Consider the following 7,586-nt stretch of genomic DNA (forward strand, 5'->3'; position numbering starts at 1 on the left):
TGTGAGGACCCACAGGAGTAGCCCCCCACACCTGCTTTTCCTCTGTGCCCTCTGCAGTCCCCCACGTCAGCTACCAGCTTGGGAAACCATCTGGTTTCATGGAGCCCAGGGAAACTCAAGGGACCCCGGCCTCCGGTGACCAGCGCCGGGCTGGGCTGGACCACTCAGGCGCTGTGCTGGGCTAGCCCCCTCCCCACCCCAAGTCCCTCTCGGCCCTGTGTTCTCTGGCCAGCTGAGTACCCGCTCTGATGGCTGGTTTTCCAGCTTGTGTGTGTGCTCTCCAGCACCTGCCTGGCTCCCCTGCTCCCGGTCACAGGCTTCCTGCCTTGATGGTCATATGTCACCTGCTAGGGCCACCAGAGCCTCACCCCTTTAAGATGAACTTTAAAGCACGAATAGTTCACCAGCCCCCAAAGAAGGAAAAGGGAGCCCCAGCAGAGGGAACAGTGTGCAGAGGCTCAGCAGTGAAACACTGTGTCTTGTTTGGAAAAGCACTTGCAGCCGGGCCAGGCTAGGCCAAGGCCACTGGGGCAGGACAGGAAGGGGGTGTGTGTGGAGATGAGGCTGGGACAGTCTGCAGGGGCCACTCCCACCTGGGGACCTCCATCCAGCAGCTCTCTTTGGGTGGCCACAGGGCCGAGTCATACCCAGAGGACAGCCCAGCCACTGAGCTGGTGCCCTGGAAGGATGGGGTTCTCCAGGAGAATGGCTAATATGGCTAATAATAATAACAATAGCAAATGCTTCTCTAGTGCTTCCTCTACTCTGTGGCTCACAGCAGCCTTATAAGGAGGGATGTTATCTCTCATGTTGCAGAGGAGGAAAAAGACAGGACTCTCCTACCAACTCTCCAGCTGGGGGGAAGCAACCCAGGAAGGCATCTGGCAGCTTTCCTCAGCCTTACCTAGCTCCCTCCACCGTGCCTCGATCTGACCTGCCCTTTGGCTGTGGACAGACCCACCCTGAGATGCCCCCAACCCCTACTACCCCAGTGCGGCATCTGGAGCCCTGGACTGATGGAAGGCCTGGGTTCTGGTCCCCAATCTGCTTCTGCTTTGCTGGGTGACCTTGAGGTGGTGGTTTAAGCTCTCTGAGACTTGGTTTATCCTTCTGGGAATTGGGGATCCTAGCGACTGCCTTATCTCCCACTCCAGTTCCGGTGAGACTCCCAGGAGTGAGCAGATAAAGAGCACTTTTGAAAAGTACAAAGAGCTGTACTCACGACAGTGAGATTATTATTGTTACCTCGATGTGGAGATAAGGGATGGGAGGAGGAGCTGTGACAGTTGCCAAGAAACCCGGGAGCTGTCAGCAGCGGCTTCCGGCCGGGCCCATCCCACTCAGGAGCTGGGCCACAGGGGCCCCTCCTCCACCCCCCACCCCCCACCCCGCTGCACCCTTTCTCTGGGAGAGATGGGTGCTCCAACACAGTGGGGAGCTGGGGCCAGCTGGCTGGCGGCCACATACCTCTAGGCCCTGAAGGTGACCCTGAAATGTGCCTGGTCCAGACGCCAGCTTGGCTCAGGCTTTCTGTGTGACCTTGGGCAAGTCACCTCCTCTCTGGCTGCCACCTTTTCCTGTGCCCAGGTGTCCTGTACCTGGAGGCGGGTGTCCAGGCCAAACAGGGCAGGACTGGATCTAGGCCTAAGGAAGATGCTTGGTGGCGGCTGCCAGGCCCAGGGAGGGCTGGGAAGTCATTGGAAGCCAAGGCTGGGTGGCTGGACTGAGGTCCTGGGTTGAGAGCAGCTATGATGTGTGTAGTGGAAGGACCTTGGGCTGGAGTAAAACCTCTGTTCTGCCCTTTCCCTGGTGTGACCATGGACTTGTCACTTAACCTCTCTGAGGCTTGGTTTTCTTATCTGGAGAAAAGGTGGATAATATCCAACCTCACCAAGTTGCCATGGTGCTCAGATGAGACGATAGACTGTAGAGTGCTGTGCAGATATGACTTTGGTCATGGCATGGGGAGGGAAAAACAGGGGAAAGCTCCCCATGTCCCAGCACACTCCAGGCACCTCCCAACTGCTGCACGGAGAGGGAGAATGCAAAGCATTCAAAGCTGAGCTAGGCCAGAGGGTCAGGAAGATTTGCAGAGAGGTGCTGAGGGGCAGACCCCATGCGAACGGAATGGTGAAGACCAGGAGGAGACAAGGGTAGGCTAGAGATGGGGGAGGGATGGAGAAGTTCAAGTTCAGAAGAGGGCGGGGAAATGGCCAAGTTGGGGGAGGTCTGTAGAGGCAAGAGGCAGAAAGGAAATGGGGGGGGGGAGAAAGATGGGGGTGAGATGGGTATGAGGTGAGAGGGAGGCTGACAGGGGAGGGAGAGCAAGGGGACGTGGCAGGGGAGTGGGTGGGGAAGAGGCAGGCTGAGTTTATTCATCCTTGCCAAATTATTTATTGAGGAACTAGTGTCTACTCAGAGTCAGTAGAGTGTAGCATTAGGGCACCTAGACTCAGATCCTCTGCGTTTCACTTACTGTTGGTGTGATTTTGGACAAGTTGCTTAACCAGTCTGTGTCTTCGTGCCCTCCTTCGAAAGAGTGAGTCCAAGCAAAGCAGTTAGAGCAGAGCCTGCCTGGGGCACCTGCGTCCGGTATCAGCCTTAGCTGCCCTTGCTGTTACTGTTACCACTGCCTCCCTGATGTGAGTGGCTGGGTCCGCCCGGGCTGTGAAGCTCAAATCTTGGGCTCTGGAGGGACACACCTGGATCCCAACACCTGCTCTCCCTCCTTCACTGTGTGACCCTGGGCAAGTTAACACACCTTGCTGAATGTCAGCGTCCCCGTGTGAGAAGCAGGCAGCTTTCGAACACCTGCCTCCCTGGGTTGCTGTGTTAATTAAGTGGAATCCTACAAGGCACAGGTGGGCTGTGGCTTTCGTGATTACTGTCCTTCTGCTCCCTCAGGGCTGGGACGGATGGGGGCAGGAAGGGCCCAGAGCCTCCAGCTCTGTTCCCGTGGTGGAGCCCCTCCCGTCTCCTTGCCCTTTAGGACCTCAGCAATGACCTTGTAGGTGGAGGAGTTAGTTGCCTGGAAGGGAGAGGGGGCTGGGTACTGCCTGGGAGGGGCCCACTCTAGCCAGCCAGGAACTAGAGAGTTGAGGGCCTTGGGGCAGGGTCCCCAATGGAAGTCAGAGCCCCCCTCCTTTGTCTTGAGACACCTCCCTAGTCCCGTGCCAGCATGAGCAGTCCGGCGCAGGATGGGTACCTGGACATGGGGAAGCTCAGACAGAGGGTTCTGGAAGAGCAGGATGTTAGGGAGCTATTGTGGGACTGACCTGCAGCAGGACACCGTCTGAGCCTGGGGGCCTGGGAGGGGCAGACAGAAGAACACCACCCGAATAGCTCAACGGTGGGCAACAACCTCCACTGGGCAGCCAGGGCCACACCAAGACCACTGTCCCCATGTCCCCAACAATATGGGGACCCAGCTTCCCCGGGGGCTGCAGCCCCAGCACTTCCTGGACCCTGGGCAGCCTCTGTTCTCCAGGCCCCTGGCACTGACCTTGCTCAGTCAAGGCCGTTGCCTTTACACTCGGGCTCTGTCTCCCGTCTGTTAGGGGAAGTGGCTTCATCTCTCTGAGCTCCAGGGTCTCCATCTCTAAAAACGGGGATAAATAACGCCAGTGTCACAGCACCGTGGGGAGGGTGTAAAAATGCTTGACCCGGCTCCAGGCCCATGACCCGGGGCTTGACAAAGAGTCCTCCATGGAATTTGCCTGGGCCGTTTCTGTGGGCCTCCCCTTACTCCTCTGGGTCCAGTCTCTCCCCAGGTCAGCACGCCTTGCAACCCGCAGGGACCGAAGTTCAGGCTGTTTGCTTGCTCCACAAACCCCCAGTGCCTCCCTGCTGCCAACCTCCATCCATTCAAGGATTCATTCAATTATTTATCCGCTCGACCAATACTGAATGAGACCCTAAGTCGGGGACCCAGAGCTTACCATGAATGAATGAATACCAAAGAGTTCATTGACTAAAGACTTACTAGCTGCCCAGGCTTTATGAGATTTTTTGGAAGCAGAGGCTGGGAGGGGTGTGTCACTGACTCCAGGTCACACAACAGGTAAGTGCCTGGGAACACCTTCCTTACACTGATGCCACAGCTTGCAATGCCACTGCCACTGCCACCATCTCTGGTTTTCTGGATCAAGCACTGCTTAGTGTGGGCTCCTCTTTAAAGAAGCCAGCAGCCCTGAGAGGCCGAGAGGCATCCGTTATGTACGGCGGGGCTGTGGACGGCTCCTCCGGACCGGTTCTCCTACCGGAGAGGCTGGGCTGAGGGGAGTCAGCAGGGGCAGGGGGGAGGTGGCTCAGGGGGTCCTGGGGTCTCTTTCCCCAGCCAGCTTCCTGCAGGCCCTCCCCCTTTCAGGGTGTGGCAGTCCCGATTCCGCCTGACTCAAGCTCCCCGATCCTCAGCAGCCTGAGTGACTCACCCTCTCAGGACCAGCCTCGGTGGATGGGACCCAGGCGGGGGTGCAGCCACGTCAGGGTGGCCCCAGGCAGCACGGGGAAGCCAGGCCTGCTTGCCCTGCCCTGGGCTCCCCGGGTCCCAGGAGACACTGGGCACTTCCTCTCCCTGACCCCCAAGGTGGCCTCCCCAGCAGGCTTTCTAGGGTGACGGGAGCTGACTTCACCCTCACCAGACCTGCTTCCTTTCCTCAGGGAGAGGTGTGGGTGTGCACAAGGAGGTTGAACTCGAAGTCAGGCCTCATGCAGCTGCTGGCTCTGCCCCTGACCAGCTGTGTGACCTCGGCATGCCTCTGGGTCCCATCTATTAAGAGAGAATGCCAGTGTGGTGAGGAGTCTGTGCCCTTGGGCCTGGAAAGAGGGGCTTGACACAGGGCCTGGCACACAGTAGGCCCAGTGGGTGTCTACGGTTGTTACCGTCATTAAGAACAGCAATAGCCCAAGTGTTCTCTCCATCCTAAGGCTGTGTCTCCTCGAAGGCTCAGGGAGGGATCTATAAAGGTTGAACACCCTGCTTAGGATAGAGGTCAGAGGACTCAGCCCTGTACAACAGCCCTCGCTGCCCCCGCCTCAGTCTACCCATCTTCAGAATGGCTGTGGATGTCCTCTTGGCTGGAGTATGTGTGTGGGGGGGCTAACATAGAACTTGGGGAGAGACCCTGTCCACATCCCTGATCTCTGGGGAAGGAGAGCCTGTTTGGCCACCCTGCTCCAGAAGCCTCTCCTCTCCCTCCTCCTGGGGAACCCAGGACCCCCCTCCTCGTGAAATCTGTCCCCCAACTCTGAGAACAACTCTTCCTCCCAAAGTCCACCCATCTCCCAGCTTGGGGCTCTCCCTGACCACAGACTCTTTCTGTCTTCCAGGAGGAGTGATGGGCAGAACCAGCGCTTCCCTCAGGCATTAGACCTGCCACGCGCGGACTTGGTTCCCCCCAATCCTGCTTCACTCTACCCCAAGGTGAGTGTCCCCTCCCCACTGCCCCTGCTCTGGGGAGCCCTGGGGCCCAGAGCTCATTAAAAAGGACCACTGGACAGGGGTAAAATGTTCAAGCAGGTGCTGCTTAAGGTTTAGGTCCCCAAGGGGACACCAGTCCTCACCCCTGGGTGGGTCATGTGGCTCTGCTGGGGAGGGGGCATTGCAGCTGGGAATAGACCAGGTCACCAGCTTCATTATCAACATCACCGTCAGCCTCCTCATATGCAGACTGGGTATGATGACAGCACCCGGCACGGAGCTGTCGTGAGGATTAAAGGAAAGGCAGTCCAGGTACAATATCCGGCACGGGGCAAAAGCTCTACAAACGAGATCATCAGAATCAAACGTTTGTCCAGCACTTGATTCGTGACAGATTTTGTGCTGGGTGCTGCGGGGCCAGAAATCAGTCTGACACAGACCCTGCCCTCAAGGAGCCAGAGTCCTGATGAGAGATGAATAACTGAACAACCTAGCAGAACACCGGCAGCAACCACTAGATTTACCGAGACTTACTGTGTGCCAGCTGGGTACTTTACGCTTTGCGGGCACTATTCCATTCCATCCTCCAACACTAAGTACTATGGGACTACTGTTATTAGTCCCATTTTGCAGATGAGAAAATCAAGGCTCAGAGAAGTTAAGCTCCCTGCTTAAAGACACACAGGTTAGGATATGATGGGGTGTGACCCCATATCATAGGATATCACGCTGTGTGACCAGAGGGCCTGGTACAGGTCATCAGCCTCACTTCTGCAGTACGCTTTTTGGTTTCTAAAGCATGTCCACAGACATCATGCCTCTGGGTCACTTCATCAGACTTTGAGGTAGGCATTCTCCAGATGAGGAACCAGATGCTCAGAGAGGTTTTCCCATGGTCACACAGCCAGGAAATAGCAGACACAGGGCCGGCCAAGGGCCGTGTACCTCTCCTGCTCCAGGAAGGTAAATGGCCGAGGACCTTAATCCTTGGCGGGGGGGACCACCACCTCCATTGGGGTCCCAAGTGGGTGTCCTGGGGCAGCATGAGGGACTCCTGAGACCCTCGCCTGCTCCCTGTGCCTGGGCAAAAGCCCAGGATGGGGCCATGTGGATCCTGGGGCTTGGCAGGAAGGGATCAACTTGAGGGAACCTGGGTTCATGAAGCCCCCAAGTCCCTCTTCCCCTAAGCCTACAGGAGAAGGTCTTGGTTCCCACCAAGGGCTAGGTGCCCTTGGACCATAGCTTCCCCTCCCTGGGCCTCAGTCTTCCCCTCCCTATGATATGGGGTCACACCCCATCATATCCTAACCTGTGTGTCTTTAAGCAGGGAACTTAACTTCTCTGAGCCTTGATTTTCTCATCTGCAAAGTGGGACTAATAACAGTAGCTATCACATAGTACTTAGAGTTGGAGGATGGAATGGACTAGTGCCCGCAAAGCGTTAATGAGAGTAGGAAAAACCCATCACTCTGAGTCCCACCTGCTCACACAGCCTAGGGCTGCCTTTTGCGGATTAGCTCCGAGCCACCTCCCCTTGGGCTTCCTGGCCTCTGCCCAGTCAGACAGAAGCCTCCATTTGTGCCAACGCTGCTCAGACGGTGGGCTTCAAACTGCTCTGCCCTGACAGCTCACCCCTACTCCAGAAGCAAGCCCCAGGCTGTGGATCACCCTCCTTTGATAGGGAGGGAAACCAGAGTACAGAGAAACTGAGCGATCCCCCTGGATGTCCAGTAAACCCGGGGTGGGGCTGAGGGGACTCAGGCTTATGATACATTCTCCATGCCCCTCCTCTAGCACCCCTAAGTCTGGGCACATTTATCACGTGGATGCAGCCCATCTGAGGGACAAGTCACCTCCCTGTGCCAGTGGGCAAGTCCCTGCTCCCCTCTGGGTCTCATTTTCCTCATCTGTAAGACAGAGGTGACAATTCTTTCTCTAGCCACCTTGCCAGCTTCCAGCTGGGTGATGACTATGGAACTAACTTTGGAAAGCAGAAACCAGGAAGCTCAGCAATGTTACGTTCCCAGGGCAGGATGGAACTCCCAGAAAGGACATTGCCCTCTCACTGGAAAAACCACATTTGTACAGACACGGAGCTCTTCAGGGCCCACCCACCCTGCCCCCCCCCCCCAATAGGGATTTCTCCATGCAGGAATTCAGGAATCTG

Source organism: Martes martes, assembly GCF_963455335.1.
Source record: "Martes martes genome assembly, chromosome: 4".
Classification (NCBI taxonomy): domain Eukaryota; kingdom Metazoa; phylum Chordata; class Mammalia; order Carnivora; family Mustelidae; genus Martes; species Martes martes.